The sequence below is a fragment of the Alligator sinensis genome, unplaced genomic scaffold, assembly GCF_000455745.1.
Source record: "Alligator sinensis unplaced genomic scaffold, ASM45574v1 scaffold876_1, whole genome shotgun sequence".
Lineage (NCBI taxonomy): Eukaryota > Metazoa > Chordata > Crocodylia > Alligatoridae > Alligator > Alligator sinensis.
The window spans coordinates 984869-999944 of record NW_005841938.1 but is presented as its reverse complement, the minus strand read 5'-3'; the positions used below and the strand labels follow the sequence as shown (position 1 = coordinate 999944).

At 47.5% G+C, this 15076-nt stretch overlaps 1 pseudogene; it reads left to right on the top strand.

Moving 5' to 3' along the window:
• The window catches only part of LOC106721959, a 63001-nt pseudogene extending 48337 nt beyond the window's left edge, over positions 1-14664 (top strand).
• The last annotated feature ends 412 nt before the right edge of the window (positions 14665-15076 follow it).

Below are 15076 nucleotides of genomic sequence, written 5' to 3'. Positions count from 1 at the left end.
AGCGGGTGCCCCCCAGCTCTAGTATTCAGGGACCTGGCGAACAACAGGACTTGATTACACGGAATAATTTGGGAGCATCTGCAAACCCGGCCATCTCTCCGCGCACCCCATTTCCAGGTCACCGATGAAAACAAAGAAGGCCTGGCTTTAAATACGTATCATTATAGGATACGTCAGAGTCATTGCTCATGCCACTCGATTTTCTGCTCGCTTTTGTTTTATGTGGATTATTATACTGTGCTCATCACCGTAATCACTACCTATGTTCTGTGGCTGTGAGATGACAGCTGCGAAATAGGACAGTTTTAAAGTTTAAGAAAAATCTTACTTGACCCTTCTCCTGTAGCCCATTGGGATTCTTAGCTAAGGTTTTAACTAAATATTGGTTGGCTGAGTGGCCCATAACGTTACAGTTCAACCTCAGAAAGTGCCAGGAAACCATCGTAAAAAGAAATCACAAAAAAGAGGTAGACAAAAAACCCCCCAGAAGCAAACCTGTGATCACTTGAAACAGTTTAAGTAGGTTTTGTTGCACTAAAGAGGATATTTTTAACTAGCCCTATCCAAGTTTCTTTAAGCAGTAGCAACTTGTACCACCTTATTATTTAGGTAAGAGCAAGTTAAAGAGAACCATAGTAGAGCGAGCCTTGAAGACTACCGCTCTTTGCCAGTTTGGAGCAGTATTTTTCTGGTCCTGGCTTGAACTCTGAAACACCGTGTTACTACCAGAGAAAAGCTTGGGGATTTCCTGGTTTGTTTTAGAGCAGCTTGGAGCAGATAGAGGTCACCGAAGGATTTATTTTCTTGGATTGATTTCCATGCAGGGATTAAAAATGAATATCCAAAAAAAAAAAAAAAGGAAAAAAGAAAAAGTGTTAAGTGACTTGCGACTCCCATCCCATGTTAAAAACGGCTGTCTTGCATAGAGTGCCTCTGAGGATGAGCATGCGATAGCAGCTGTTGGTGGGAGATGGAGCAGATACGACACATTCAGTGTGTGTGGGGTTATTACTTGGAGTGACGGTGCTGGTCTCCCCAAGTGATTTGGCCCTTGGTTATTTCTGATGACTGCAGGGGTAAAACTCCCATTGACTTCAGCTGGAGCAAGGGGTGATCAGCAAAAAGAGCTTTGGGAACCTTTGTTGAAGCCACCCAGGTACAAAGGACTCTCTAAAGCCTGCCCACGGCGTACATTTTGAAGGGCTTGTGAGAATGAAGAGGTGCCTAAATCCACTGCAAGCCTAGGGGACTGGATGAGATGACCCAGGAGTTTGCGTCCTGTCTTATGGTCGTTGGCTGTGCAGAGCGGGTGCCCAGCAACGAGCAGAAATGCCCCAAACCCACAGTGTCACTTCTGGGAAATGTTTGGCTTTCACCTGATAAATGTAGGACTGTTTAGGATTCCCACTGATACAGTCTGAAGAAGCAAAGGTTGGGCAGTAGCACTTTTGGAGGAGAATAGCTAACACCGGCCTACTGGACCCATTACATACTACAACATTATACGGCAAGGAGAAATATTTGCATTTTGGAGAGAGATTTTTTTTATCAACTCATTCATCAAAATAACAAAGTTAACAGTGGGTTCAGACCAGGCCAGCTTTGCCCTGATTTCTGGGATTGAGAGCAGGGTTATTTTTAATGCCATCCACAGTTCACGTCCCATTTACCAAATAAAATGCTAGAAGAAACACGCACAAATTCTTCTTTATTGATGGGTTGTTAGCCCAAAAGCATTTGTATAATAACGTCAGCCTCTTCAGGGCGCTCTCCTCTCCAGCTACTCAAACCACCGGTGCAAGGCAAGGCTGGGAAGTCATCTCCACAACTCTCCTATTGAAGCTGCGCCCATGTGAGAGCCGAAGGCTGGTGGAGACCCCTGTGCTGGAGGCTGGTGGGATAGGTGTTTGCCTGGGAAATGGTCATTCTAGGTTCTGCCCTCTTCCCTGGCAGGCTGCTGCTCTCCATCAGGTTTTTGCAGTGTTAGCTGCTGACAGCGACATGCAAACAAATTGCTCAAAGCAGGCGGTGTCTGTTTGCATGGTGAAAGCATTGCCCTCGTCAAAAGCTGATGCCCTTTTTGAACCCAGGGCCCCCAGAGCCTGGCAACAGGCTTCCAAAGCCCAGGACAAGGGCCCTTGGCTAGCAGCTAGGCTGGAGGGGCGACTTGACTCCCTTAGTCCTCTTGAAGCTTTGCCGTGGTGCGGCCAGGCAGGAAGGACGTAAGGGCCCACGGAGGCTGCCTGGGAAGATACAGCTCTCTCTGGCTGTGGTTATTGACCCCTTCGCCTGCGCTGTGGCCGAGGCAGGAGGAGGGAGTTGGGGGCAGAGGGAATCTAGCCGGATGGGGCAGCTCCTTCATCACCAGGATGCAAGCTGTGGGCTCATGCCCTGGCGGGTCGCAGTTGTGGCTTCTAAGCTGGTTGGTGGCATGACGTTTGACTATTCATTTTTTTAAGCCAATGATTTATTAAGGTCAAAGGCCTAAAGGGCCTGCCTAGTCCCTGGCAGTCTGCAGGGAGAGGTGTGTTGAATCCTCTGGGGAAGAGAAAGGGTGGACTCAAGGTGACCCCTTTTCTGAATGAACATCTGCAATGGTCTCAGCCAGGAAGTTGGGGACCAAACCTGTTGAAGAGCCGCCTACTCTGCCAGAGGGGACGATGACCCCACAGCTCCTACCTACAGGAGAATATGCTTTTCAGCAGGCTATTGGCGAGGGCTAGCTTGGGGCCGAGGGTGTGCTACGGTGAAGCCTGAGACAGCGTTCATGGGGCCAGGAGGAAAGCAGGCCAGGCAGGTTGTGTCCCCTTGGCGCTGGCCTTGTGCTTGTTGGGGCATGTTTTCTTCATGGCTATCCTCAGTTCTGATCTTAGCCCCCAGGGGTTGGTTTCATAGCTCTTTTTTGTCCACATGTTGTTTTAGACTTGAATATCACTCCCTGGAGGAGCAGAAGGGCCGGCGCTCAGTGACTTGCAGCATAATCAATCAACGCGTGCAGTTGGGGTGCAATGGAGAAGACCATCTCGCTCGCACGTTCTTGACTCAAAGGGTGGCGCAAAATGGTAATCTGAACAGTTTCTTCCATGAGTATCCTGAGGAAGATGTTTACGGTTGGTTTGGACGGTGCTGGACCTTGGAAAGAAAAGGCAAACGCTGTCATTGATGCGTGGGCACTTGGCAGGATCTTTCTGAACGGTGCGGCTCAGAGTTCGTTCTGCTATAGATGTCTCTGTAGTCCTTAAATAACTGCATCAGTTAGAAGCAAGAGAGCCGACTTCAGCTCTCCTTGGCTTTGTTTTACACCCCTGGCTCCAGGAGGAGGGTCAAGTGAGATTTTTCTTAAACTTTAAAATGGTCATATTTCACAGCGGTCTGGTCCATGGCGCTATGCAATCTGGTCCGTGGGGAGCCCCGTGGGCTATGGTCTTGCACCCTAGTTTGGACATGAAGGGTGGCGTGGGGCCTGATCCCAGGATGTGGAGCTGAGAGGAGTTGCTGCAGGGCACCAGAGCCCAGTGCCAGCGGGCAGGGCTGGGTGGAGGCAGCTTGGGCTCCACAGCCTGATCCAGGCACATGGATCGACCCAGTGCCACTCCTTTGGGCTGTGGTGCCAAAGGTGGAGCAAAACTGTCTTGCACTCCTGGCTTCTCTTTAGCTTTTGTCTTGGGATATTCAGCTTCAAGAGGGCATTGCTGTTTTGGTGACAGATCGTCACGATCACGGTCAGTCCCATCTCTGACGGGTTAGCCGATCACAGAAGGCCGCTAGCAGACCACAGGCGTACGCGGACATGACCAAGAAACTGCTAAGCGAATATGTAAGAACGGACTCAAAGTAAAAGGCTCTGCGCATTGTCTGAAAGCAGCTTCTGCAACATGGCAACATTTAACAGAAAACCATTCTTTCTGGAAAATGTTTTATTTGCCGTTTTGTTTTCTTAGAGTAGGTGGCTGCCTATTTTGCCTACACTCGAAGCCAGCCCAGATTCGGTATGGTACATGCCTAAATTGCATCTCTGGCCTTGGGCATACCTCACTGAACTGGATTGTGCCAATGGCCTGCTGGGACTAAAACCCAGAGGTTCCTGGGTAGACGGTCTTGTCCCTCTGCTCGGGGTCAGGTTACCCGCCACATTTGGGATCAGGAAGGAATTTTACTTGGTTGTCAGATTGAGGATTTGGGGGTGGAGGAGGGGGGGGGGGTTGCCTTCCTCTGTAGCAGAGTTGGGGAGGTGTGCCCATCTTCCTTGCACCTGCTGGGTGCATTTTAACAGCCCTCGCAGCAGTGGGACACCGACCACTGTTGTTCCCCTTGCTTTACCTGTGGCAAGTTAGGGTGCTTTTGGTGTCTTTGGCCCATGTGCCTTGCCGGTGTGCTACACAGTTGATTGTACAGTTTTAGCAATGGGTTAGATGAGGCTTTGTACGGGATCATTTGGATAGGGATGATCCTGCCCGGAGCAGGGGGTTGGACTAGATGGGAGCACTGGAGGTCTCTTCCAGCCCAACTTTTCCATGATTCTGCGACGTGCCCCACATATGCCCTTATAGCGCTACAAACCGTGAATGATCATGTGTTCAGGTACAAAACTTAAATCTGTCGGTTTTTTTTACCCCTTCCCCCTCCCCCAGATTTCCTGTTTCAAACAGGAACTTCATTGTAGTGCTGCATGCCGTGTGTGGACAAGTATATGTAATGCATGGGAGGCTGGTGTCTTCTTGAACAACATCCAACCCCCAACATCCTACAGCGCACCACTTTTCCTCCTCTCTGGCCCCCATGGCTGTCCGGGTTGCTGCTACCCTGGTCATCCGCGACGATGGCAACAGCTGTATGGGGCGGTGGGCAGAGAGGCAGGGAGGAAACCGCCCCATCAGCCATCGTGCGGGAGCAAAACTGGAGAGGGAGGGCATGAAATGCCAACAAAGAAAAGAACATGTGATTTGCTTTGTGTTTCAGCACGCATTGTTTTCGTTCCAGTATTCAGCGGCATTAGGTCAGTCAGAAGATCCAGAGTTCAAAGCACAAGAGGGAAGGCGAGTGGTGGCAGGCTGGAGTCTGGAGTCAGGTAAACCCTCAGCTAATCCGGTCTTAGAGCCACTTATGTGAAAGAGCATGTCTCCCTACTCCAGAGAAAAAGAGCACTGTGTAATTAAGCAGCAGTGAACTCGACTAGCGTTTCAGCAGGCAGCCTTGGCTGGTCACAAGAAGGACTGGAGGGGGTAGGGGTTTAGCCCGGCTAGGGGAGTAGCTCTTAAGTCACCTGCTGACCCGAAGTGCTCGGCGGCCCGGTGATGGGTGTGGGATAAGAGCTTTAAGAACCCGTGAGCACTAAGTGAGCTCACCACTGTGTGCCTCGCTCCCCGCCACGTTAACCACGTTGCATAACGCGCCCTTTATGGGGAAGCTACCGGCTCCAGGCTTTGCAAAAATACTAAGGATATTATTTTTATAAAAGAAGGGCATGAGAGAGTATTATACCAGGAAGCCAAGTTCTGATGCTCTTTTTTGTTGTTCGGCTCTGCCACCTGGTGGCAAAGTGTATTTTTACTGGTTGAGCTTTTATTTATTTTCAATCAGCCCCCATCTTGCAAGTCTCCTTTGCGCAAAAAAGGTGCCCTCCTCCTCCCCTGAATTTTTGTGCGAGTGACGTGACTGCACTTCGGGGGGGTTTCCATCTATGCCTTATATCTTTATGGGTTGTTCCAGATGTAAAAGACATTCAGACTTCTTACAGTTTGGTAAAGTCTAAGCAAATACTTGCTTTTATTTCCCAAACTTGCCCGTTCCCCCCCCCCCCCCCACACACACACACTATTACCCTAAGTGCCTTGGATCATGCCAGGATCATGGTGGTCCATCAGCTGTATCTACTGAAGTGGAAATGCATTAGGAGCTGTTGTGAGTGCATTATTGGGACCGGCTGAAAGTCAAATTCTAATGCAAAAGCCCATGAGCCAAAATAGCTACAGTGGCAGCAGAAGCCCAAGGGAGAGAAGATTGCTAGCCAGAGAAGTGGACAGGCATGCGGGCTAGAATGGGCTTTTTGAGAGTAGGACGAATTTGGCTTCTATTCTTTGTCCTCAATGTTGAATTTCTGCGTAACCTGCAGCAAATTATTTCAGACTTTTTTTTCCCCACAGTGGTTTCTGTTTTTAGGTATTTTCGCTTGAGACATCACAACACTCAGAAAGGAGAAAGCACCCCAAAACATCCCAGCCCTATGAGGAAAGGCCCAGAATCACAGTTCGCTGTACTTCAATGTTCCCCATCCATAAATTCAAGAGAATCTCTCCTGTTTCTCTCGCCCTCTCTCCCACACTCGTGAAGCTCACTTCATGCTTGGAAAGAGGTTTAGTGTTTGGATACAACATGCTCTAGGCACAAGGATTATAGTTTCGTAGTTGTTAGGGGCTGGAAGGGACCTTACAGGTCGTCGGGTCCAGCCCCGTGCACTTGGGCAAGAAAAGACTGTTGGGATCAGATGAACTTAGGATGATGAAATGTTTCTTCTGGTTTTTTTTAACTTGACTTTCTTAATGTGAGAAGAAACATCTATAGTAACTGAGAGCAACGCCAGCCCTACCCCATGTGAATAAAAAGCACTGGCAGGGAAAGGTAAGAGTTTTGGAACGAAACAGAAGTAGAAACCTTGCGTAAATTCCTCAGAGGTGGCAGGAGCTGAAGCTAGAATAGAAAGGCTGGAGTTAAAAATAGTTCACAAGCAAGCACTGCAGTGATTTAATTAAGAGAGAACAATGTTCTGAAGAAATAACTACAGGGAATTAAGGGCACAAGCACAATGTGGGGGGAAAGCCTGCAAAATTACAAGTGAGGCTATAAACGTCGCAGTGAAACTCCCCCAGCACAGGCTCATTTTGCAAGGGAGCCCTCTTTCAAAACAGTGTAGCATCGTAGGAAGGGGGTGGTGCAGAGCTGGCCTGGGGAGCCCCATCATCTAGCCTGCCCCCCTGCTGCTGGCCCTGGGTCTTGAGTTGAGCCACCTGCCAGAGACAGCATGTGCTCAGGGCCTGGACATGCAGTGCCCACTCCTGGACCTGACGGGGCCCGTAGGCTGCACCCAGTGCCTGCTCTGGCTGGGTCAGGATTGCACTGCACGTGGTGCCTGCTGCGGCCGGTCCAGGCCACAAGTCAGACCTGGGGTCAGTCCAGGACACATCGTTGCAGGTGGTGCCTGCTCCAGCTGGTCCAGGGCAGGTGCCACATGCAGCCTGGGTCCTGGACCAGCTGGAGCAGGCACTAGACCTGGCATCTGTGCATGGGCCTGCTCCAGCCCCAAGGCTGGCATCATTCATCCAGCCCATGGCCTGGCCCCGCACCACCATGCGCTGGCTGATGTGCGAGGCAGTTAGCGGCCCTGGCCCCGGCAGCTTCCCTCAGGCTCTGCTAGAAGGAGAAAGGGGAGTGTGGGGCTGACGCTGCCCTTCCCCAGGGCCTGGTGTGTGCCAGTGGCTCAGGCCATGATAGGCGGGAGCAGGAGGGCAAATGAAGCATTTTTTTTACAGGGTTTGGAGTCAGTGGTTCTTAGCCCCGGGCTCCTCTTGGAAAGCCCTGGGGTGAGCTAGCGGCTAGTGCACCCTTGGGCGATGCTCAGGGCACCCCCAGTTGCTGTGGCACACAGTTGAGACTCGTTGGCTGTAGTAGACTCCAATGAGGCAGCCCATGGCTTGGCTGACTAGCGCCAGTGAGCGGCACGGCGTCAGCCTCGCCCTGGTGCCGCCCTGCCTGGCCGTGCCGGGTGGGATTCAGCCGCGCAGCTAGAACCAAACTGAGCTGCCTGCGTGCTGCTGAATCAGGAACCGAGATATTCAAAAGGGGCCTTTTAGAACCACATTCCTGAATCTCGATTCGCCTATGCTTTGTCAGCTTAAGTCATCCACTGACATCTGGCCTCAGGAACTCATGAAACTTGAACTCCAGGGCCCTCCTGCCCTGGTTTTGAAAGCTTTAGCCCCAGCCTCCCAGCATGCCTTTCCCCCATCACTGGTGTTTATTCCAAGGTGCTTGGGCAGACGGTCTTGCTCGTGGAGCAACCACAAGCCATATTGACCGAACGATGCAAAAAATGTGATTTATTGTGCCCAGAGTGCTAACCCCATGCTCTTTGCAAGGCAAGGGTAAGACAGTGGAAGCTGGTGCCCCAAAGACTGGAATCGTGTCCTTTTTTTATTTATTTTTTTTAATTTTCAAAGTAAGTGTGAAAGCAACACTAGTTTGCCCCCAGTTACCCTTCCTCTACACTACCGGCACCTTCAGGCAGGCTCACGTTGTTGGCACCCGGCGGTCCAGGACTGAGCATGCTGTCCCAGCAAGAACTCGTTCGGCTGATGAGTCACCACCATTTCTCTTTCCCACACAGGCCCGCTCGCTTGCGTTGGGCGTGGATGTGGAGCCGTGCTCAAGTGGTCTCTTGTCTGCTAGATCCCAGCGCAGATAAGGAGGTTCTCACAGCTGGAGGAGAACAAGCCGTGCAGTTAACATCAAAGAAAGAGACCGGGAGGATTATGGGAGGTACAAGTTGCAGCGACATGGTTCTGACAGGTTTGGTTAAAGTTACAGCAGCCGGGAATCCTTCCCAAGGCTCGGGAGCCTAATGCCGTTGGTACAGCAGTGCATTTTCCCACGGAGTCAGGCCCTTGAACATTCAATTCGTTTGAGGGTCTGAAAAACTCCAAACGACTTGACTGCTTTATTGAAGCGTTACCATCCAAAATAGACTTGGACCAAATCTTAAGAAAAAGCCGTTGCATAGGCATGCACAGACCTGACTCTGCTCAACCGTCACTGCCTTACGAACTACTGTCAACCTCAGCAACTGCAGCATTTTGGGAACGGTGACCTCCTGTGTGCAAAGCGTAATTCTGGCTGTAGCCGCAAAACATGTTGGCGTCTTTATATCTTAAATCGCTCGTAAGCCAATTAGATGATTAGATCAAGAGTATGTGATGCTCTTAAAATTGGTGCGTATAGATTAAGTCTCAAGCTAGCAGTTTTGTACCAGGGGCCGTGACATCGCCTTTGGTAACATTCAGCAGCAAGAGCTGATTTTGGTTAGTGACATTTGTACTGAGATTAGGCCTCAAATACAAGCTAACGAGCTGACAGTCTACAGTGATTTGTCCTTGTATACTGGCATGATTGCTGTCTTGACTGCATGTACAGCTAACACAGACTTACTTGATAGCCGTTGTCCAATTAATTAAGTATGCTGGTAGCAACCGTAGGTAATTAGCTAGTTTTTATGGGCAAAGATGCATATTTTATGCTGCAGGGCAAATTACTTGCATTTTGACATCTGAAAGGTTAACTTAACCCAAGTATAGGTGACAATTTCTGTTGTGCTGTTTAGCACTGCCATTGTCCTGCAGTTTTTATTCAGGCAAGAGACCTATCGACTCCCACAGTTTGAGTGCGAGGATAGTAGTAGTAGGATTGGGTCCTACGTTGAACCTGCACCAACTGCAAAAGACTGTGCTACTTCATTTGGTGGCATCTGTTGGAGCAGATTATTTTTAAAAAGTCTAAAAAAATTCCTATAGAATAGGATTTAGCCAAGAAGCTTACTTTCCAATCTGCTCCTTTTAAAAATTGACATGGTGTTCCTAGTTAGATGCAGAGGTAGCTGCTTTTGTTGATTTAATTATCTTTCCTCTGCTTTTTTATTTTCGGTGCAGAAAACGTATGAAGACTTCCCTCCCGGTTGGCTTTTGTTTCCTCTCCCTCCCTGCATTTAACACTTCCTGCATCTTGCTAGTCTTCCAAGTGCTTTGGGCTCAAAACACACTGGTACAGGTCTTGTGATTTCTGCAAGCTGTTGCAATTTTGAGCTACAATAGATAAAACCTAGCTTTAGCTTTTGTGTGTGAAATGAGGAAGCCTGATCCCTTTTAGTAGTAAGGTTTCTCCCCTCTCCCCCCCAGCCCCTGCTGCCTGACCCTGACTCCACGTTTTATACGTCCTCTGCAGTGGAAGAAAATCAATGGCAAGAAGTGAGACTTAAACTTGCCAAGTGTTATGAACTATTTTATATAATGGTGGCAACTCCACCATTCCCTTATATTTACGCTGAAGAAAACCGTGGCGGTCCAGACAACCGAGCAGCATCCCAGAAGGAAAATACTTGCGTCTCTTTGGCTTCTCTGAATTAAACTAGTCCTTGTTCACCGGCAACTCGGCTTGAAAGCTTACGCACACCCACATCGCTGTTCAGCAGAGATGATTTTCCTGCTTTGGACACTAATGAACAGCTGCCTATGCCTACCCCATCAGCAGCCATCGCGGCACCAAAATGCACGCTGCCAAGAGTCCACAATGGTCCCACGTGTCGAACCTTTGTGTCCCACCATAGAGGTCTGTTTTCTCCAGTATCATCTAAACACCCTGCCCCTCAGCAACCAAACGGCTCATCAACTGGTCCTGCTCCAACATTTCGGCCATTTTTCTTCACTGGCACTTTCCCATATAATCTGCAAGGTAAAGCAGCATCGTTTTCCATGATACTGCAGCTTGTTGCCGCGTTGTTGTTGCATATTTGTGTTATTAGCTGAGAGCTGAAGTGAGGGCATGCTTCATGCTGCTCTACAACCATCTCCCCTCCACCCTTGCCTAGTAATGGAGGTGGAAGTGCAGAGATGGTCGCTGGGCTGCTGTGATGGCAGGGAGCAATTTAGCCAGTCTATAACTCTCTCACCCTCCTAAATAAAAAGATCATCCTATTTCCCACCCCCTCTCCAACACTGTTAATCTAAGGAAGTTTATTTTTCCTGAGATCTAATTTAAATCTACTTCAGTTTAAGCCCGTGCTTCACATCCTACTCAACGCGGTCAACCTTATTAACCATTCCTGAAAAATGTAAGGTTGTCTGGGCCGGAAGTTTCCAGTCTAAAATTTCAGTTTAAAATCTCAGATCCTGTAACACAGGATGTGAAATGTAACAACGCTTTGATAAACCAGTATAAATTGTAACTTAGTAACAAAACACTGCTCTAGGTTTCCAAGTTGCTGTGTGCGCCTCCTAATGCATTTCTACTGCCCTCCCCCCTCTCCCCCATGCGAAGTTCATTGCTGTTGAAATGAAACCCTTCATCAGCATTTTAAATCAAATTCTCCTTGGGTACGCTGACGTAAATCCAGAATTCCTCTGGTGAAATCAATGGCATTAAGTCTCAATTTACCGAGCAGACTGTGGACAATTGCATGTTGTTGCAGCCTCTCAGAAACAGGACAAATACTGCAACTTCATGATGATGCTCTGCAACAGGTAGTGTTTCATTAGAAAAGCCCATTAAAAAAAACGTTCTGTACGATAGAAACACTCTGCTGTTACCTTAATCCTGAATTAAGTTCTGCATACAAGTTTCAACCTAGTGGGCCCCAGCCAGAATTTCCAGTTCGCCCCTTGTAGGCTCAATTTGAAACCAGGCTTTACTTATTATTCAGCAGCATCGCTGCATAAGGTCACTGATCTTTTGTAGACCTGGATTTACTATGTATTTTTAATGCCATCATTTAACCGGTCTAGGCAACGTTGCTAGGGCTGTCTCTCCAATCCCAGGAAGACCCTTCATTCTGCAGGCTGCTCCAAGCTTGTGCAAGCCCCATTGCAGGCAGTGGGGCTCCCTGCAGCCACAGACATGTGGCCTGGAGTGCCTTGTGTGATGTAGGTACCAGTGTTCCTTTTAGATTAGCTTGCTGGAGGCTTTAAGCAATGACTTTGGTGGACAATGTGTCCACCTGGTAAAATGGTACTACTTTTCCCCCTTGAGGGCTGTCTACGGAGAAAGTTAAACATGAGAACAGCCCCTGGTTATTGCACCAGCAAAAATCTTGAGTTCAGATAATAAATATAAATCCTCTCTCAGTTCCAGGGTATGTTAAGTGATTTCCACTCCCTCCCTCCACACTCTGTAAGATTACTATATTTTGCCTTCTCTCAACTCTCTTTTCAAACCAGAACTGGTGCTTCAGGTAAAGGTTCAGACCCATTAGAGAAAATGACTTCCTTGAAATTGAATTAGACCGACAAGAATTGACTTATCAGGATCTGCTCAGAGTGAGTTGCTGTGAATTGGATGTGAATCCAGAGCAAGTGGAAGATTAGGAAGTTACCTGATACTCTAGTGAGAAAGGTAAGAACTTACACATTCAGCTTCTGAATCAAATGATGTTTGATTTCTGTGCCCTTGTGAAGTCCAGGGAGTGTGCAATGATTAGCAGAGTCTGTGGATCAGAACTTATTGAAATATTTTTTTTCTCCCAAAAAAAAAGGGGGGGGGGAAGGGCCAAACTCAAGAAAATGCTGTAGTTTCTTCCTATGTAATTCTGTATCAAAATGTATGAGCATATTCTCCTAAAACTTATGACATGATGGAGGAAAATGCACGTTTCTGGTACTTTATTTCAACAACTGAACAAACTAGCAAACTTGTTGAAGATCATGCATATTTATTACTTGAGTATATCACTGCTGTTTTAAAATGCAGAGAGCTGCATCTTGGCTTTTCTTACAAGGCAGCTAAGCATATGCCTTCAGCAATTATTAATACTTTCTCCCTCTCCGCTCAGACACTACCTGTCTATGGTTCTGTAACGGAAATCAACAGGCCTGATCTTTGCTTGATCTGATGCAGGCACTGACCTTAGCAATATTCTGGTTGGAGCAGTCGCTGCATGAAGAATAAATTGCAGGCTCTTTAAGAAAGCAAAAAATTTAGCATGCAAGATGCTCTATTAAGCGATTCATTTTTTTTCCCCTCCCCTCTGGCCCTATGCTACTAGCAAGACACGTACCCCATCCTTATTCAGTCTATTTAAACCTGGTATCGGGTGTCTGGTATTGACTTATATTTGCATGCACCATCTTGTACCAGTTTATATATGCAAACAAGAAGTTTACATGCATTTTTCCACCTTCTTTTAAAAGGACAAAGATGTTGCAAGACTTCAGGACTTCCAAGAACTGGAGCTGGTTCTAGTGCAGTGACAACTCTTTTAGAAACCCTGCATCAACACGTCAAAGGTCGTTTGTGTAAAGCATCCAAGCTTACGTACTGACCTTCCTCAGCGTATCTAGAACGTGAACACTTCAATCGTATGCAACTGTCTTTTGAAGGGAGAGACCCACTTGTGTGTGAGACCTTAAGTTATTGTTAGGATTAATATTTTAATAGTTTATCTTTGATATTTAATATCCCTGTTGCTTTTTTACATTATATTATATTTAGATACAGGATACTACTAAAGCTGACACGTTTCTGATATAACAAGCTATGTGTATTTGGCAACAGAAGGCAGGAAAAGTCTTGGAAACTGTTGATATCAAAAGTGACTACCCCTCTCTCTGCTCTTACTAAAATCCACTGGAAGTCAGGCACAGTTGGACATAAATCTCACTTCCTGCATCAGTACCACTCTTGACAACATTTGCTGCACAGAACTGTTCTCTGAAAACAAATTGTGTTTCTGGGTTGCAGCCTTATTTCCATGTCCGCAGGACTTTCCAACAGAGATTTAAGGGCTAGTGCTAGAGACCTGAAGGTCTCGGTTTTCCCATCTCCTTCGTCTCTCCGTTAACAAGGCCTGTTAATTATTAAAAAGGATGTAGCTTCCAGTCAGCAGTTGAGAGTGGGGTGTGGAAGTCTGACCAGATTCACTGAATCACTAGTCTTACTGGATGCAACATGTGGTGTGTGTTAGAGCAGTAATATTCAAGAACTGGTGACTTCTGTTGGCTAACAACCAAACAGGGTAAGCCTAAGACTCATGTCGAACCATGTTTACTAAACACTTCCATCCCTCCCCGCCCCCCAACTTAAAAGGAATTGCATAATTAACATGATTTCACTAACAAATATTCAACTTAATGATTTTTTTTTAAATCTAAAAAGCTTACAAGTTTGGGACTAAACCTGAAAGCACTCTTATACATAAAGCTGAACTCCACCCCTGAACATCTTCAAGATCTTCACAAGACATGGAAGTTTGTGTGCGCAACAGCTGGAAGGAAAGCTGCTAGGGACGAATGGTGGTTTGTTTTAAATAGCTACTTAATGAGTGGCCCTTTAGCAGACATGAAGCACTCCTTTTGGCCCATGGTTCAAGTGTTAGTAATTTTAGAAACATACGTTTTCCTCGAATCAGATTATCACCAGCACGGATCAGGAAAGCTGGGTTCATTTCTGTTGCATGGGTAACAAGCAGGATAACAGATGCATTTTGTTCATTAAAGCGGAAGTATTTCAGCTTTAGAGAACTTGGCTTCTGACTAGCCAAACCAAATAAAGATGCGTAGATGGGGAGAAGTGAGGCAACTAGCACGATGTACATGGCGTCCTTAAGGGCCTACCTTCTTTATGCGTCTCCCCCACCTGTGGCTCTCCATAGCACCACCTGACTGCACTTTTAAATGGCATCAAACTTCAGTCAAATAATTAATCAAAACAGCTGAATGTTTCTAGGTGCTTTATGTCCATGTGTTAAAAAGAACAAACAAACAGCCATGTGGCTCTAACCTTGAAGCAAGACTTGCATGAAGGCCATCTAGGTTAGGGACAGAAGTTGCACACAAACCAGTTTAAGTGATCGGAAACTGGTTTAAACCTGTAACAGAACAGAAGCTCAGTGCCCATAAACCAGTTTCAAAATGGCTGAAACTGTTTTAAAATAAACCTGGTTGAATGCAGTATCAGACTTAACTGATTTGGGTCAAACCGGTTTATGAAACTTCTGTCCCAGACCCCTTCTTGGTTCAAGTTAAATCAGTCCCTCAGTATCCCAACATGCTTTGCAGCCCTGGGCTGGTCTATGCTGTCTGCTCCAGAGAGCAGGGCTGGCCCTGTCGCTCTGCTCCCTAGCTGCAGCAGTGAGGGCTGGCTGACAAGGGGGAGGGGAGAACAAGCCCAGCAGGGGATGCAACCCACTCTACATGGAGAAGACTGCCTCCCCCCTCCTCCAGCAAATGGGAGAGTGGCTAAACACGCCTTCCCCCACTCACGCTTACTGCTGCCTGCAACTATGGACTACAAATCCCAGAAGCACCTGGAAGCAGGAAGAGGA